The sequence below is a fragment of the Taeniopygia guttata genome, chromosome Z (assembly GCF_048771995.1).
Source record: "Taeniopygia guttata chromosome Z, bTaeGut7.mat, whole genome shotgun sequence".
Taxonomy (NCBI): Eukaryota; Metazoa; Chordata; class Aves; order Passeriformes; family Estrildidae; genus Taeniopygia; species Taeniopygia guttata.
Genome location: NC_133063.1, coordinates 71815997 through 71835558, shown reverse-complemented (window position 1 = coordinate 71835558; position 19562 = coordinate 71815997). Strand labels below are relative to the sequence as shown.

The following is a 19562-nucleotide window of genomic DNA, read 5'->3' as shown; positions in this document are numbered from 1 at the left end:
TTAGCTACTAAATAGACAAATCATTCTTCAAGATTAATTATATTTTATTGTTTGCCTCCAGATCCTGTTGTTTATTTGTGGAATATATTTCTCTTAATTTTACTTATGATCAGCAGACAGCTAGTACATTAATGAGCTATTTCAGGAAGTTACTCTTTCTGGATTAAATGAAAAGGAAGGTGACTCTTTGGTATATTTTCATAACAATTACTCAAGGCAACAATAGACACTTGTAATTTTTGTAGAGTACCATTTGAATCTTCAAGTTGTCAAAGTGTCATATAGTTCTTTAATTTTTCTTTCCAAGTTTAAATGCCTTCTCTGTAAATGAGAGGTATGAAAGGTTATCCTGATATGGAACAAGCTGAGTTATCCAGTGAGCTCTTTACCTCCACTAGCAGTCAGGATCCCTACTTGCCTCAAGTTTCTGATCCTCTGGGAGGGGATTGGGTGAGTGAATTTCCTTCCTCTACAATCAAAGAACCGGTTTGAGACCACTTGATGAAGCTGAATAGCCACTGTCATGGTTTGACAACTGGCCAAATGCCAGGCACCCATGAAAGCCGCTTGTTCACTATTCCCTCTACCCACAGCTGGGTAGAGAATAAAAAAAAAAAACAAAAACAAAAACAAAAAAAAAAAACCCCAAAGAGCTTGTGAGTTGAGATAAAGACTGGGAGAAAAACACTCTAAAACAGGCTCAACTTAAAGGTGCAAAGTGAATTTATTACTAACAGAGTCAGAGGAGGATAATGAGAAGTAAAATAAGCCCTTAAAACCACATTTTCTTCCCCCAGTCCCTCTCTCCTTCCCACCAACAGAGCAGGGAGACAGGGATTTTGGTCAGTTCATCACTCAAGGTTTTCTTTCACTGCTCAGGGAGAGATGTCATTCCCCTGTGAGGGTCTGGGGTCCCTCCCATAGGAGACAATAGTCCATTAACTTCTCTAGCATGTATCCAATCTCAGGAGTAGCAGCACTCCCGAAGCTGCTGCAATGTGAATCTCTCCCACAAGCACATAGTCCCCACAAAACTGCTGTGGCATGGGTCACTCTTCCATGGGGTGCAATCATCCAGTGACAGACTGCTCCCCCGTGGAAGCAGGGCCTACTCTCTCCACAAGGTCTCCCGTAGGACCACAGCCTCCTCCAGATATCCACCCACTCCACTGTGGGCACCTCCCCTATGGACTGTGGGTGGATCTCTGCCTCCCCCGTGGATCCCCACGGGCTGCAGGGGCAGAGCTGCTTCGCCATGGTTTCACCACAGCCTGTGGAGGAATCTCAGCTCTAATGCCTGGAGCACCTCCTCCCCTCCTTCTGCACTGACCTAGGTGGTACCATGCTGTTTTCCTCACATGTTCTCATTTCCTCTTCTCTGGCTAGAAAAAATTGTACATGCCCACAGTGTTTTGATGTTCTTCCTAAATAAGTCATCACAGAGGTGTTACCAGCCTCTCTCACTGGCCCAGTTTTGGCCAGCAACATGTCCATCTTCAGAGCCATCAGGGATTGGCTCAGCTGAACATGATGGAAGCTTCAGCAGCTTCTCACATGTTCTGGTTTGAAAGCAAAACCAGTGAGGGACTCCAAGTCAGAAATATAATTTATTAGGAAAAGGGAAAAGAAACAAAATACATGCAATAATACAAAAGAAAAATCACTGACAGAGTCAGAAAACAATGTTACACCCCTTTGGCCAACGTGTTGGTAGCAGTCTAAACTGGAGTGGCTGTAGTCCTCCTGGAGTGGCAGATGTGGTTCTGTTGGAGCAGTGGTCCTGTAGAAAAGGTGTAGTCAGTCTAGTGGAAAACCTCAGGTGTGTCTTCTTGGAAACCTGTGGGAAGGCTGGCTGCTCTGTCCCAAAACCCCAGGATATATCTAGGTGGGGATGCTTAGCTCCTCCCCCTGGGTGGAGCATCTCACAGTGGGCTGATGTCATTCTGTGTCATGCAGTGTGTCCTTGATCCCCTGTTAAACAGCGCTGGCTCTGGAGGGAGTTACCTCTGAGTCATGTGGGGAGACATTGATGGGCCCATTAACAGGAGGTAAGGAAAACTGCCCAGAGGACAACTGCCACACAGATGGTAATAGAAGACATCTTGCTTCTCAATCTGGGACATCACAGAAGCCATCTCCATGTCCGCCCCGCTACAAAAACCAGGCTGTGCAAAACCAGGTGATGTGAAGCTGAGTGGTGCTCAGCTGGTGTGTGAGTGTTGACACAACAGAAGGAAGGGATGACTTAGGGACCTGCATAGATGAAAAGCATAACATGAGCCAATAGTGTGGGCTTAAAGCACAGAAAGCCGAACCTATCCTGGGCAGCATCAAAAGAGGAGTCATCACCACACTGAGGTGATTCTCCCACTTTGCTCTTGTTTTGTGAGATACTACCTGGATTACTGTGTCCAGGTTTGAGGTCAACAGATCAAGAAGGATGGAGGCCTGTTAGAGTAAGTGCAGCAGAGGGCCACTAAGAGCACTTCTGTCATGTGAAGACAGAATAAGAGAGATGGGTTTTTTCAGTGTGGAGAGGAGAAGGCACCAGGAAGACTTAATTTTAACCTTTCGTTACATTCAGGGGACTTACAGAAAAGAGGAAGAAGGACGTTTTACACAGGCAGATAATGACAGGAGAGGGGGCAATGGCTTTAACTTGATGGAGGCAAGTTTAGATTAGATGTTAGGAAGAAATTCCTTACTCAGATGATGGTGAAGTACTGAAACAAGTTGTTCAGCGAAATTATGGGTATCCCATCCCTGGAAAGTGTTAAAGGCCTGGTTGAATGGGGCTAGAGGGAGCGGACCTTTAGGGTCTCTTCCAACCCAGGCAATTCTGTAAATCTCTTTTTCTGTGATTCTATTTGTATCAATGGTCAATGGATGGTTAGAAGGATTTGCAAGCTTCAGCATAGCTTTCCAAATAGCTATTTTTGAGGCAGGTGTTAACTTTTGTCAACACTGTCCAGAAAATATGTTTGGAGCTCAGTCTTTTGGGAGACAAACACATTGGCTCTGTTACAGTAAAATAGAAAACACGTGCTTAAAATTAGGATGCACATAAATTCTTTTCAAAATGGCTGGATAGGAGATGGGTACTTTCAGGATAAAGGTCTGTGTGAAAATGAGGAAGAGGAGAGGAGGGAAGGGGGGACAAGGAAGTTTACTGATTTCTAATCAGAAAATTTATATATGTAAAGCATTTAATAATTACAGATTGGCAATCAATACTATTTATTAAATGATAGTATTTGATAAAATTAAAATTAATATGGGATAAAAATATTATCATGTAACCTTACAATGCATATCTTAAATCTTACATGTATGCATAACATGTCACTTACCAACTCACTCGTATCCAGTGTCAGGTAAGGGATATCCCAGCAACTGGAGATCACTACTGCTCAGACAGCTGTGTGGAGGGAGAGCTCAATGGACCCTGGTGCCTGCAGATAATTATAGCATTAAGTGGTTGGTTTTCTGTCAGACTTTTTTTCTGTGTACATGAAGTTTTGAATGCTTATTAAGTGTGGTATTCAGCCAAACCATTTGTGGGGCTTGGTGCTGCTTTATAGATAGCCACAGTCACCAGGATTAATTTCAGTTAGGTCCTCCTGATGAGCGTCTGCCTTGACCAAAGTTAAGTTATCTCAGACAGGAGGAGTGCACCCATCACACGCTGCTCCAAAGTATTTGGATGATTTCTAGATGTGCATTCTAGCTTTAGTAATTCTGTGGTTCTGTGCATTTGTGTAGTAAGATATGCATTTGTTCTCATGTTCACCAGCTTTTCTTAATAAAATATACCTTCTTACTGCCTAAGTCATAGTGTCCCAGCTCCTCTTGGCATTTCTGTGACAAGTCCAGCTCATTACACTGCTATATTCAAGCCTGGTAGCTTTCTCTGTTTCCTCCCGTGGCTATAAGCCAGACAAAAGCCTTTGGGAATTTCTTGGGAGAGTGATTTTCATGTCTGCATTCCTGAGCCTGATGTGTCAGTTGCTCCTGGCTGGCCAAATTAGTACTTGGAAGAGAAGTTCACTTAATTACTGACTTACAGGAAAGAATGCTTAGTCATCTAGCAGATATGGTGATTATACACTGAATCTTGAGGTTAGCAAGATGTACCCATGGTAGATTTTTTTAAGCCTTCTGCTGTGCAGTTGTGGAAAATTTTCAATGGCATATGCAAACAGAATATCCAGAGGTTTATAATTTACAGATGTCAACAGATTTTTCACAGAGGGGAGCTACTGAAAGGCACATTCCTCTCTATGTCAAATTTCGAGTCTTGATCCTAATTATATTTCAATTTCTTAAATAAATGTTAGCAGTTATGTAGAGAAAGCAAGGTTGCTTCCCTTAATCCTGCTCAAAAGTATGGCAAAATTATGTTGACTAAATATAATTTTCAATAAGGCTGGCACCTTGAAATTAATAGTTTAATTTTAATAATAAAGTCTAGGACAATTCTAAACCAGTGAAAATAGCTTTTAAACAAAGAAATGCTGGGCATTTTCCAGCTGTGATACCCGGGTACCTATGAAAGACAAAGACAATATGAGGGGTTACAGAAAGTAATGAGGAAATTCAAGCCTAAAACTTTCAGGAAGATCTTGAAGAACACATCTAACTATATGAAGCACATGGCTAAAGCTAATGTCATAAAAGCTTGCAGCAGCTTATAAATATCTAACAAAAAAAGATTATGACAAACTTCTTACCTGAAGTAGATTTCAATTGAACAGCTCAGAAACCTTACAAGTAATGTTTCAGAGCACTTCAAACCAAAATTTTAAAACATGACTCCTGAGACTTACTGCAACCAACCTGCCAAACAGATAGATTTCCTGTCTGTTCATTTTAGCAAAAATTTTGAGAACAAAAGTAATGGATGTCATAATTTAATATATCAACATGTCATAAGTCAGATTTTTGCATTATAACAGATTTACTGCAATCCTCCAGCATTTGTCAGTCTTCTGTGACAGAAAACATGTACCCAGAAGAAAGGGATAAATGAGAGTAAGAACCCATTTGCACATTTGTTTAGCCTATTTGCAAATTTAAATATCCATCTTTAAATTACATTAAGAAAACTTTGATTAATACAAATGCTGTTGTGTGGGCCAACTAAAATTGTGTTCAATTTGATTGGTTGATTTGGGTGCGCTCTCAGTTATTAACATACCCTCAGGAGATTCACCCATACAATAACATAAAATACAACCTAAAATGGTTCTGAAAGTCATATCATCATGCTGCTCAGCTGAGTGAAAACTTCCTACTTTTCTGTGTTTGTTTCATTGAACACAAAGTAGGTGCTGACTGGAGTATACAGAGAATATCCTCAATGTAAATATCACTTTTTTTAACAGACATTTTTCACTACCACAACATGAATATTATTCTATTACCCTCATATCTGTTTTCAACACTGTGCTATAAGTTGTTTCATAAAAAGTTTGCAAACATTTAAATTTAAAAATGGCTTCCTTTGTGTTGATAATGCCTTGAAGTTAAAAAACACTATACATGCAATTCAGAAATAGAACATAAGGATAAAAAAGTCCAAACCTCAAAACTGTGTGTTTCATAATCATCTTTGCCCATTAAATATGATAAATCTTACTATTTCTCATCTCTGCTTAATCAATGTGATGTAATTGCAATTCTGTTTTCACTTACTGTGATTTACTTAGTGTGCTTTGATTTATGGCACCAGAAATTTGTTTAGTTAATGGAATATTTTAATTTACCATGCATGATGGAACACAGTGTAATATCTGTGAATTATGCAGTGAATATCTGTATTGTATTTTATTATTGTTGAGAACCAGCCAAACTATGAAATCAAAAGAAAATTAGTTGTATAAGCATCTTACTTTAGGTATCTCTGTCCTACTACACTGAAGATGTTACAACAAGAATAACAAAATGAAAATCATATTTAATGTTGTAAGTTAGCACATCTTTCTGCTTAAACTTCTTTACAAAGACTGTGCATGACTGGGCTAACTGCTGCAAAGCTAAAGCTATTTATAAACTTGCTTTACAATGGGGCTATGAATTCACAGTGATTAATAATTCTCAGATTTATTAAATACGTGCATCTTTGCAGAACTTAAATTCTTAGTACACTATCTTCAAAGTCTCATTCAAACAAAGTAGGTGATGTTGGGGTGTATAGATAAAGCATGATTTGAAATAAATATTGCATATGATACCTGAAAAGCAGCAGATATACAACCAGGCAAGTATTTCAGGTTATAAAAGGGAAGGATGATGACAGCTTCTCCTGTAGGGTATTTTTTAACTGATTCTAAGCAGCATCACAATAACAAAATCAGAGAACAGGTGTCACTAAAATAATACTAAAAAGTTCTAAAATAAATAATTTAAAAAATAGTCCTCTGAAGTAAAATGTTCTATAATATCTAGGGTTCAGGGTCAATGCTATTCATTTGCAGGGGTTGTGAAAAAAAAGATTATAGTAGGAAAACAGTCGATGCTTGTGTTTCTGAATTACACATTGCCAGATTATTTTTTAAGTTTGAAAATATTTTATCAAATATTAAATATATGATATCTTGTATGTGCATGTTACTAATTTATTATATATGTATACTTGTATATATACACTAAATGTAAATATATGACTTATATATAAACAGATTTGCATATTTTATGCCCTGGAGGTCAATGGCACATAATTTTAGGTGTTTTCTGAGAGGTACTTTTTAATAACTTCTTAAAGCAAAGAAAAAAATTAACAAACAAAATTATTCCCATTATATACTAGAAGCAGATAACTAAAGCATAACTAATGGTACTGCAATGTACTTCTACAGTGGTTTCCAAAGGAGCTTTAATTCCTAATTTAGATGCTTGAAATTACCGTCAACACACTCCCCTAACTAACCATTATGAGTAGACTTTTTAAAGTCTGATATTATGTCAGCATTGGCCTAGAGTTATGACTCTGCTGATTTAGACAAATCCAGAATAATGTGCCTTCCTCCTGTGCCATTAAATTCATGGCTTACCTACTCTTTATTCATATTTTCAAGTCTTACATTCTGGATATTAGTGTGTGATAAACAGGAGTAAGCAGAAATCTTCTATCCTAAGAAATTGAAATGAAACACCAGCTGATTTTTTAAAATTCTTACTGAGTACTCTTCTTAAAATACTGACATTGTTAATTTGTACATTGGACCAGCTAGCAAGAGGAAGCCTATATAGGCTGTGCTAGAAACTTCCATTTGTTATTTCCTGTAATTATTTAGAAAAGTATTTGTATTTTTTGAAGTCAGACATTGCAGAGGTGAGAATATTTACACAAACTGGTAACTGTATTTTTGTGGAATCATACAGCTTGTCTCACAAAATAGCCCAAAACACTATTATCAGGATGATCTGATAATAACCCAAATAATAATAATCCAAAACATCAGGATGGTCTACCAACAGGTACCAACACCTGTTGGTAGACCATCCTGATGTTATTTCTGATGTTAATGAGATAGTTGAGATTGCAAAAAAGTCATGCTTACCAAGTCCTGCTTGGTAGTTATTAAGGTAAGGCTGATGGATATTCAGAAGAGATTAATGAAGGCAATATACTATAGTCATTGTATCTTCATTTCTTTCTATTGCATGATGAACTAACAAACAAAATCAAGTTGTACTCACTTTAATATTTAGAATTTTGAAATTTATTATGAATCTTGTTTTATTTTCTGGAAAGGGTAGTGAAGTGTTATTTAAATTAACCATTTTGGGTGTTTACATAAACTACCATAGGCTGGAGTTCTTAGTCTTGCCACACTAAGTCAGTTGCAATGACAGGAACAGAAAGTAGTTGTGTTTTATTGCTAAAATAGGTCAAGAGAAACAGGTATGTTAAAGAAAAAAAAAAAAAAAAAGATTCCTTGCTCCTTATTGTGGTTATAGATGTGTTGTTTCCATGCTTGAAGTAATTTATTCCTAATAACAAAATGTTGTTTTCATGGTAAAGTGTTTTTTCTGGAGTTTTGTTTTGTGCATAGAGAAATATTAATTAATCTGCATGTCCTTCTTCCTCTTTTGTGTTCATAACAATTTGATACCTCTTCATAAACCTGGAGTAGAAATATCTTGCTTCATTAAGATCTACTATACTTCTCTTTAGATTTTTTACAGTCCGTATAGAATATTTTCAACCTTAGAAGTCTCCAAGTTCCTTGTCTTAATACAGCACAAAAGGCACAGTGCCACTCCCCTATGCAATACCTATCCTTATCTAAAAAATAATGCTTCTAAGAAAGTCCAGAAAGTAAAGTAAATTTAACACCTACTTTAGCCAGCTAATTTTGAATCTTCCTCTGTGTATAAGGAGTTGACAGTCATGGTTATACTCTGGTTTCCAGATCTAGCTAACTTTGCTCAAACTCTTTTCAGGACATCATGACAGTCAAATCTCATTTAAGCTTTCATATTTTCTCCTTTTCTTCATAAATAAGAGGCTCTTCTGTAACAACGAGATAGTCTGCAACTTTTTTCAGTTTACCTATGTGGAGGATTTCTGTTGGGATTACAACCATTTTCCTGATGGCAAAAGTCTTTCTAAATTAATATCTGGTTTTGAATAGATAGACTGAGCAGTTTTTAATGGTTTAAATGCTTGAAGATCAACTCTAATTATACATAGCATATTAGGATATCATAGATTAATGTTGCTAGTGACTAGCAGCAGTTTTATTGCAGATGAAAAGGGAATTTAGCTTTTACCATTCTATCCAAAGTCTTAGAAGTTATTCATAGCAAAGCTGAGTAAGAAACTGTTAAGAAATCCAAAGAAATAATAAATTGAGAGTAGTTCCTCGGTCTCGGTGCTTCTGCAGTTGTACTTGTAAGATCTCATATGCAGCAATAGACACAAGGAATGTGAATGGGTCTAAAGAGCAGATACCCAAAAGTGCCTTGATACATGAGTTCAAAATGTCTCTTGAATAACAACTATGTATTGGTCTAGCAGCATGGGATGAAGATCATAAACAACAGTGAGATGAAAGGACATGGTACTGCCTAGTACTGAACCTGTTACTGAGAAATTTTTTGACCAACAAAGTCACCAGAGTCCTACTGTAATTTTCCCCTGCTATGTACTGACATCCCTTTGGTTTACACCATGTAAAACAGGAGCGGCCTGATGCCACTGCAATGCAATGTACAGAGACTGAAAATTGCTACTACATTCAATCAGAAACAGCATTCTCATGAGAACGTATCAAAGGTTCTCTGCATGCACCCAAAGAAAATAACATTGCCACACTAAAATTATGTATACAAGCAGAAGAGTGAGGTTAAGTGTGAGTTGATTACAGCTATCCTAAAGCAATTTTATTGGTAGCCTATCTCATGGTTACTTAGTCAATGTTTTTTGTCTAACAATTGAGAACAACTTAGATGAGGAAATGCAACTGATACAACTCTAGCAATGATGTAAGCTCAGAGGTAGTGCCTGAATCAATTACACTGTGGATTTTTATGGATTTAGGACCAGGAGTTTTATTACTATGAGAGTCAGTGAAATTCAGTATAAGTCCCTGTTTCACAAATGCTGATGGAAGAAGGCCCATTTTTTTTTATAAATTTCCCTGCTTATAAGAAACAAATCATAATTGCTTGCATTTGTATCTAGAGCTTAAACTCAGTCTCTGTGATTCACAGAGAAAAGTGATGTTTTTCACTTTTTCCAAGGTTAGCCCAACATTAATTTAAACATCTCACTATACTTTTATCTCTCATGCTTTTGCTTTTGTAGACATTATGCTATCTTTAATATATTGAAAATTAATAAATTCAAATGTCAGACCCCAGAAAATGAATAAATGCCATGTATTCATTGAACACGTACAGCAGATTCAAATATGTATGAACAGGATTTAATTTGCAAAGATCTGATTATTTATATCTTACAGCACTTTCACTGCATGACATGGTATTAGAGAATTAATAATACCTTTTCTTAACAGTTTCAGGGGTTACTAATGACCTATATAAGCTACGTGCTACCACTTCAGGTGATAAGAATTGTCATGAATTTAGTTGCTATAATCAGATACATAATTTCTTTCTTATGTCAAGTGGGAGGGAGAAAGAAGTGATGGGAAGAAGAGAAAACTTGTGAGTTTATAGTCCCTACCTCATAGTGGAGAGAAGCTAAACAACTAGAGATGAACCTGGGTAGTCACATCCTTCTTCCAAATTATAAACATTCAAGGCCAAAGCCAGCATGTGCTTATTACCCTCTACTTCTATCTAGAAAGGCAGAAATTAGAAATTTGAATAATGTAACCATTAGCACACCAGTTTTAGAAGTATGTTTTGCAAGTGCATGAACCCACTGTGATATTGGTTAAATTATTCAGACTTCTAAAGAGGCTTGAAGACTACCAGGGGCTGTGATTATCCTAAGAGTACAGATGCTGCTAAGCTTTTTCCATTCCTATCAAAGCCTTCTTGCTCAAGTTTTCTGTGCAGAGCAGTACATAAAATATTATGCATTTTAAGTATTTTAACTGGTTAAAGGCATGAGCATATCTTTATTATTTCAAGTGGCAGAAAAATGGGGAATGTCTTCTCTAGTAGTAAATTTCATAAGAAGTTCGGTATCTCAATTTCAGGCTAAATGGCAATCTGTAGTTGCAGCTGTTTTCTTTGAATAACCTGATTAAAATGGAGTAATCATTTTCATATTTTTTTCTCTAGTGAAACCATGTACTAGGGCAGTGACACTAAGAGTAAATCAGCAGAAACTTCGTCCCTTGTTCCCTTCTTTTCCTCATCACCACCATTTGAAATAATCTTTTCTCTTTATCACTTGCTTCTAAAGACTATTAATTTTTTTTTTCAATTTGTCAGTGATCATAGAATCTGACCAAAGCATAATGAACATCCTAGGCCATCAGTAGCTGATAGGTAAATGAAAGGTATAGCCAGCATGTAACAATTAAATTGTGCTATAGGGAAAAGTGGTAAGTAGGGTTCTTAAGTATCAAGCTCCATACTAAAAATCCTGGATCCGTGACAGAAAATCTATCAAAAAAATTTAAAAAGAGTTTTTTTATTCTTTGATAAATTTCAATGCAGTAGAAATGTATTGTCATTAGCTAAAAGTTTTCCACTGTTAGATAAATACCACAACAATGAGGAAGGTTTTGGTAAAAAAATTGGGTTTTGTCAAATGAATATTGTGAAAAAAGATGAAACAACTTAAGTGTTTCAGCAAAATATCTGTTACACCAGAATTATTTCAAAATGCTATTCAAAATGCCATAAATGAAGATATTGTTTGTGTTCAAATACAATAAGCCAAAAACTGGCACATGGCTCTCTGTTTTTAATTCTTTGTCATTATTAAACTCTACTTAGACTTACCATATGAGATGCATGGCCTAGTAAATGCCCCATTTCATAAGACGAAGAGACATTTCGTGAGCTAATTCCAAAATCATGTAAATGCATTAGAAAACGACAATTTTTTGACTGGTTTCCTGTGATTAATTAATTGAACATGAGATTAAGTCTATATTGTTTATGAATTTATATTTTTAATGTTTTCAGGGATATTATTGTAACTCTTACTTAGTTAACTTAGATTTTGTATTTTATGTCACATTTACTAAAAGCCATGTGAAAATAACTGTTCTACTTCTTGTGAAAACATATTTTTTAATCCTAAAGTTTAGATTAGTTGTCTGCATGTGTTTTGAACAGAATTCTACACCATAAAGACAAGGTAGCCTATGCATGGTGCTTTAATAATGGTTCTATAAGATTTATCTAAACAAAAGAGCAATCCTTTACTGTGAAATGAAAAAGCATTTTGCTTATAAATCAATGTTGCTCTTCTAAAAGTGTGTTTCCTTTAACAAATAACAACAGCAAGCTTGGGAAGTGAGGCAAGTGAAAGCACCTTCTATGTGTTACACTGTGTAAAATTTCTTCTCATGTAACAGCCTGTAAAATTTCTTATAAGGTAACAAAGCATATAATGTACTTAGAGTTTCTTGTGGAAATAAAAGAAGCTTTGTTTTGTTTTCCAAGAAGGATCTAAAAATATTAGGTTAACTATGTTTCCAAAGTCACATAGCATTCATGATAAATCTATTCTTTAGAGCCTTGAATTTAAAAATGAGACACTGAACACTGTAAGATTAATGTACAATATTTTTATACATCTACATGATTCACATGCATTAATTTTGCAGACACTGTGTTGTATGTGTGCATTCATTTTGAATATTTGGATTCCAAAAATTCTAATGGTGTTTTTACTATTTTATCTATAGCAGGAGAATAATTCAGTGAATACTAATAATAATTCAAATAGTAAAAAATCCTACTTGGATATACTCTTCATTTTATAGGTCATCTGATTTTCAACCTGTTGAGAAATGCTGCTGTGTTTCACCCAAACTTGTATGTTCAAATATCTATTTGCTTGCAATTGAGACTGAATGACTTAAATACTGGAACTTAGTCAAGTTTATTTTTACATCCAAAAATCAGTCTTGCAAGCAACTAGCACTTGAAAGTATTAACATGTTAAATTAACTCAAGCATCATAAAGTCTCTCCTTGTAAAAATGCTTCTTGAAGACATTTGTGATTTGGAAATGTACCCAGTACATTTTATTATCAGTAATTTATGTTTACCAGGGAAAACTGAAAGGATAGTTTTACTTCATAACATATAACTTGATGAATTAAAATGGCAGTTTCATATTCTCTATATGATAACGTAGTTTATATGAGTTCAGCAAAGACTGACCACATTTTGGTCCATAAAAAAGGTAAGGAACAAATAGTTGTACCATAGTAAATTGCGTAATATTTTTGTGAGAATTCTCAATATATAAAGAAGAAGTCATTTCGCAAGAATCTCTTAATTTTAACTTTAGTACAATGTTATTGGAAAATATAATACCGCAGGATTGCAGAATCTTGCATTTTGCAACTCTTAGTTTAACTGAGACATAAAACATAGATAAGAATGAATCTGTCAGTAAATAGGACTATTTTTCTTCAAGGATAAACCAGTGAATCTTTTTTTTTTTATTGGAGGTGTTTTTATTTTTCTAACTCTGCTTTCTAGTCACTCACCATTTGCGGATCATGTCACATGGTGAGAAAGGAGACCCACTAAGTGAAATTGTCAGAGAGTATTTGCTTTTGCTCATCTTTGGCACATAGCTTCCCAGTCAGCCCTCTTTTTAGTGCTAATTGTCATTTAAACAAAAAATCCACTAGTCGTCTCAAGGTGGACAACAAATGATGGCAAGACTATAAATTTACCTTTTTTCCCTTTCTTTTTGAAATATTTGATAAAAGACAGAGAAATTTTGAGAAAACACTGAATGACATGGGGCAATAAATGTCTCTGGACACTGAAGATGTGACTGAAATATTAAACTTGACTGCCTACCTCTGGTAAATTATGATGGAGACACTAGAGATGAAGATTTAAAGAGCTGGTGAAAGAACATGCTTTATTTAACTGAATGCAGGGACTGTGGAACCTAGAGAATACTAAATTAAGTGCTTGGAAGCTGATGTGTACAGGGAAGTAGTAGTAAGTAAGTAGTCCTCTGACCAGTGGACAAAGGCCAGCAACAAAATGAAAGTTTTCTAACTCTCTGGACTAGTGAAAAGAATCAAATACACTGTAAACCATTAGAAGATATGAGAGCATATAAAGGAATGGAAGTGTAGCAGAAGAGGAAGAAATAAGTATAACCAAAACCCAGGGGCTTAAGTAGAAATGAAAGGGAAGGTAGAAGTCTTACCAATGGAAGGAAGATCAAAGAGGTGCTAAAACACTAAAAAAGTTATGTATGTCAAAAGCAAACCTTATGTGATCAGGGAAGTGGATCTAATAACAGAAGCACATGCTGTTTGCTAGTGAGTACAGTAAACAATTTGAGCAGACATCAAAAAAGTTCTTAAATGATTTATTTTGTTAATAACATCACAAATAACACCAGCATACTCACATTTGAATGCATGTACCAGAAATAACTCAGGGTTAAGGCAAACTTTAGAATAATTCAAGAAGTATTATTCAGGATTTGTGCAGAATAATGAACACCAGCATGCCATTGTACACCTCTATATTTTGTCCAAATCTTGCATTTCATATGCCAGTCTAATTCTCCTTTTCCTAAAAATGGTGTAGTAGAACCAAAAGTTGTTTTGAGGCAAAATGACAAAGTAAGGTAGAATTTTTCTTTTTTGATTCTGGGAAAGAAGTAATTACACAGTTTTGGTATGACAATAATGTATCAAATTTTTAGCTGTGTTCAGGAGATGATGCAGGAAAGATAGTTCTTATTGATGAGATTAGCATTTCACTGAGGACAGAAAAGTTACTAAAATATATGTGTGTAAATATAAATATATGACTAAAATATATTTGGGGAGTATAGGCAACAAAAGAAGTAAAAAGAAAACAATCAGGGGAACTACTGAGTAACTGTAATCAAATAAAAATAGCATAAGATGTAGTGCCAGAAGAGATGGCACAATTTTGTATGAAAACAGTTGATGACTGAACAAGAGGACTATTTTTGTTGTTCTTTCCTTTTTATTTTAAGCGTTGATGAGTGGAAGATTTTGCTTTAAGCCTCTTGAGATCAAAAATATTACAAGAGTAATGCTAACATTATTTACTATTTATACCATTGGAGCATATTTTATCCCTCATAACTCTAAACTGCTATTGTAAATCTCTTAGTTGCATTCATTTAGACCTTATGACTGACAATGATTTGTATTAATCTGTGCATGAGCACAAGTACTCATTTTGGTTAGTGCAGTTTGGTATTGTCACCTGGAAGATTATCTGAATAATGGATCCTTGGAAAAAAAAAAAAAACCTACCAGTCCTGTAATTACTATCTTCTATTTTTTCAGGGCCTTTCAAGTCTGCTGAAAAATACTGGGTTTCAGTCGGAGTTGCAGTATTCAAAGTCTGTGTTTTGGTCCTTTTGCTACAAGGACAACCTTCAAAAATTGATTACAGGGTTTTTATGTCCTTGTATGTCCTTATCTTGTATGTCAGCATTGTGAACGTATATGCCTGCAAGTATTCATATTTAATCTTAAATCAGAGCATTCCACCTATTAAATCTTGGATAAAAAGAAATTTGTAAAAAGTAGAGACTTCTGAATATTTTTGCAGAAGAAGGTGTTTCTCTAACATGTGCTTTCAATTGTCATAGTATGTGTGGAATATACTGAAATGTACAAATCTGCTAAAATGATCCATTATAATGGAAAGAATAATTTCTTGAGCATTCCTGAAGGATGACTCTTCATGGAAGATATATTATCTGATGGTCCCTGTGTAATTTCTGATCCTAGGAGCCAATAATAAATTTCAGCAACCTGTCTGGGATATTTTTGACATTATGGTAGTCATATGCTTGGAGTACAGCAGTCTGCTTGTAGATGTACTCACATTTAATCTTGCTCCCTCAGTGCTTTGAAAATGTTCAAAGGATTATATAGGTGATTTACTTTGGTTTGGGCCAGTGGCCATGCAGATGAAAAGGACATTAGAACACAGAAGGAAGATCTGACAGCATCTTTTACAAATGTTTAGGCATTTAGGGAAAGAGTGTCAAAAGCATCAACTAATTAGCAGGATTAACAGGTCTGTTATAAGGCCTCTTTGCCTTTGCTTAAGGAAAAGGTGCATAATGCAGCTTGGCAGAGCTCTCTGAAAGCTTAAAAATACTGTACAAAAGGCTTACATACCATTTGATAATTAAAAGACTAGCACTGACATATGGGCTAGAAATAAAAGAGGGGCTTAAAGAGAGTTAATTAGTGAGAGGGTGGTCAATTCATTTAAAAACAACTCTGGGGTTCTAAATTTTTTTCTTCTTCTTTTGGTGTTTCTTCTTTATTCAGAGAAGGCATAAAAATCTGCACTTTTGTAATGTATTACACTTGTCAGGTGATTCAGCAGAGGCTATAATCAAGAATTATAATAATTTTTGGTGATCATAAGACTCTGAAAATGAAACTCAACTGAAACATTGTAATTACCTTTACTACAACACACAGTTATGACACATAATTTTAATCTTTAATTCTGTTTTTGGCTTCTATAGTTTGTGTGGGTTTTAGAAAAGGTCAAACCTATGAACATTTGAGTAGTCAATTCGTGTATTTGGGTGAATATGCATATGTGTGCAGAAATTCATTTGGAAGATTTTGCGGATGATCAGTGATCAGGATCATGAGCAGGGTAGGTACAGCAACTGGACTATGCCTTTAGGATCCCTCTTTAATCTTCTTGGGAGAAGAACTTAAAAAATTAAGAAACTAGGAAAAATTTATTTGATTCTGAAATTTGAAAGAAGTGTTGAAATCCTCTGGATTTTCCTTTCCTATCCTTTAGAATACCTCTTACAGATCCTTTCACAGAATCTTTTTTTTTTTTTTTTTTTTTTTTTTTACTATTAATACTCTTGTTATGGGCTTAATGGCACAGTGAAAATTTGGCCTTGCTTTCAGGACTCAAGGTTGTCTTCCATTTATTGACTCACCCTGAGATGGTGTAGAGCCTGATCTACTGTAGAACCCGAATGCACAGTGTTTGCTCCATGGGTTTTCAGATATATTATTATGGCATGGCATAATTCATAGGGCCTGAAAAATGCAGAGCATCTGTTCCCCTCAGGACTGGGTTGTCACACACAGGATGGAACAACATTTTTCATGAGAGGTTTAGCTACATGTAGAGAGTTAACATTTCTCACTTGGTTTACGTGGGCTTTTACAGTGCCATATGTGAAATTACTGTTAAAGATTTCATTGAAGAATTGATACAGTGATGGCAGTCACAGTCCATATTACAATCATCCTTTCACTCTGTGTAGTGTGAAAATAATCTAAGACCTGTCCCTAGTACTTGAAATTAAAACATAGCATTGATCTTATTTAATGTAATATTTTTCACTATTTTTGAAGAGCCTAAGATAAATGAGTACTATTTCTTTCTTCATACACATTAGGCAAAACCATCTGTTAAGTACTATGTATATAAAGGCCAAAAAGAATCTTTTGCAACAGTGTATGCATACATATATGTGTAATGTCTTTTAAATGAAACAAGAACAAAATTACTTCAGCTAGTCTCCTATCTTATCTGTATATGACCTGAAATGGCTGCTGACCTATGCAAATAGATCTTACGAAATGCCACAGTATTTACATAACTCTATGGAATTAATTTGTTAGAAAATACATTCTTCTCAGTATGCATTTTAAATTATGTCAATTTATAGGATTTCTGCAGAAGTTGATGCAAAAGAGAGCAAGAGGATACAGATATTTCTGTAAATTTTTTGCACCTTTCCATTACTACGTGAAGAAATTCTTCCAGTGATATGAAAGTAATTAAATCTTACCTTACCAGGAAGCCCAGGTTCTTCTCAAACCTTTACGCAGATTGATATAAAATCTACCAGGGTAGAATAACAGAAAAAACAGGTACTCATTGACATTAAAGGTGAATAGCAAGGCAGAAGAATTATACCCAGAACCTTGGTTAGATTTCATGCTTCACTTTCATCCAACAGAAATAAATATCAGCATCCTCATGAGGGGAAGCAGAGGGGCAAGTACCAAACTTTTCACTCTCATTACTCAAGGAAAAAGGATGAAGCTGGGTCAGGGCAGCTACATTACCCGTGGATCCAGTGGATAGCAGGCAAAGGTTCTTCACCCAGAGGGTGGTCAGGCACTGGAACAGCTCCCTGGGGAAGTGGTCACAGCACCAAACCTGGCCATGTTCAAGAAGTGCTTGGACAATTGTCCAGGCAGATGGGGTGACTCTTGGGGAGCCAATGATCCTGATGGGTCCATTCTAACTCAGCACATTCTGTGATTCCATGACGTATTCCTTCTTTGATTTCTAAATCTTCTTTGTAACCATCATATCCTTTGTTGTCGACTAATTAATGTGAACATCCTTTCTGTAATGTTACGAATTGGGAAGATTACTTATAAAATTGAAGCTATTTGTTGGAAACTGGATTTAGTACATTTTGACCTGCTTTTGACTTTTTTTATTACTAAACAGCCTTTCAATGTAACATATAATGTTTGTCATGAATTAGAATTTGTCTCCTAACTACTGAAATGGTAGGAATTACATCACTTTGCTTCAGCTATTGTCATCTGCAGAGAAAATAAAAATTATTGATGTCTGGAAAACTGTAATTATGTTTTGAGAAGGGTGCTTTATTTGGCAAATTTACAGAAACATTTGACTTAATCCTTGAGGCCTGTGACATTCAAAGTAATCCATCATTTTTCATACTAGTTTAATTTACATAAAAGAATTAGAGTAAAAATGGATACATGCATTTCAATTAAGCCAGTCACTAATTTTTGGTGGAAACATATTTTAAAAAAGACCAAACAACTCTACTACCAACACCAATTTATTCTATTCCCAGTATGCTGAATCAGACAATTATTTTTACTACAAATCTTTCAAAGCTGCAAAGTTTACCTTATGTAATGAAACACAAAAATTAGAACACATTCGTATACTCAGGCTGGTAAATACATAGAGAAAATTTAATGTGTAAAAAAAAATTTGCATTGATGCAATAAAAGTAATTCTACTCAAATTCACTATTTGTGTTTCCCCATTGTTTTACATAATTTCACAGACAGTAAAAAAAGAAAAACAAAAAACAAAACATACAAGACTGTTCTAGAAAACTACTGAAAGTCTTCTATTATATTTGTAACATTTTGGGTTGTAACAGTGTCGCTGTTTCTTATAACTTCTTCACATAATCAAGACTCAATTATAGAAAAAAAAAAGTTATTTCTTTTTAGACTTTTTTCCCCATAGTGCATGCATTCCACAGATTACATTCATTTACAAATGTGCTTCAGTAATGATTTTTTTTTTATGAAGAAACAGAGTGAAAAATAGCAGTAATTTGTGAAGATCACCTGTCTGCAGTATCAAACTTAGGGGAAGTATTCAGTTGCAACTCCAGGAATTACTATTAAAATCATAACCTGGATAATTTTAAAATAGGAATACCCAGTTCCCTCTTTCATCAGAGGTAATTTTTCCCTAATAATCTAGAGAAACACCTGCTACTTTGACATCACTGGCATCTTAAATCCTGTTCGTTTTAGCAAGTTTTCAGTATACCTAAGCCATACAGTTATAATTAATCTCACATCAGAGCAAAATGATCAAACTTCAATTCATCTTTGGAAAAAAAGATTCTCTTGAGTTCCAGAGAGAGATATGAGATTGGGGTTTCTTTTTTATTAGTACATCAATAATAAAGATAATAATACAGTGCCACTGACTTTTGTAATGTCTAACCTTGAAGTACTAGATTATTGCTCAATAACAGTCAGAAATATTTCATTGCTTTGTGATTGCTTCACTAATTTTTCACAATCTAGAGCACTGTCTTCTTCAAATGCAAATAAAGTTTGGAAGCAAAAAGGTAAATAAAA

The 19562-nt window shown here is 35.2% G+C and overlaps 1 long non-coding RNA gene across 1 annotated transcript; it reads right to left on the bottom strand.

The window, feature by feature from the left end:
* Positions 1-1597: 1597 nt before the first annotated feature.
* LOC140681944 (uncharacterized) lies at positions 1598-17752 on the bottom strand. The gene is made up of 3 exons (XR_012053161.1): positions 17474-17752; positions 3351-3452; positions 1598-1780 (listed from the first exon to the last, which is right to left on the bottom strand). It is a non-coding gene; the product is annotated as an uncharacterized lncRNA (long non-coding RNA).
* Positions 17753-19562: the final 1810 nt, after the last annotated feature.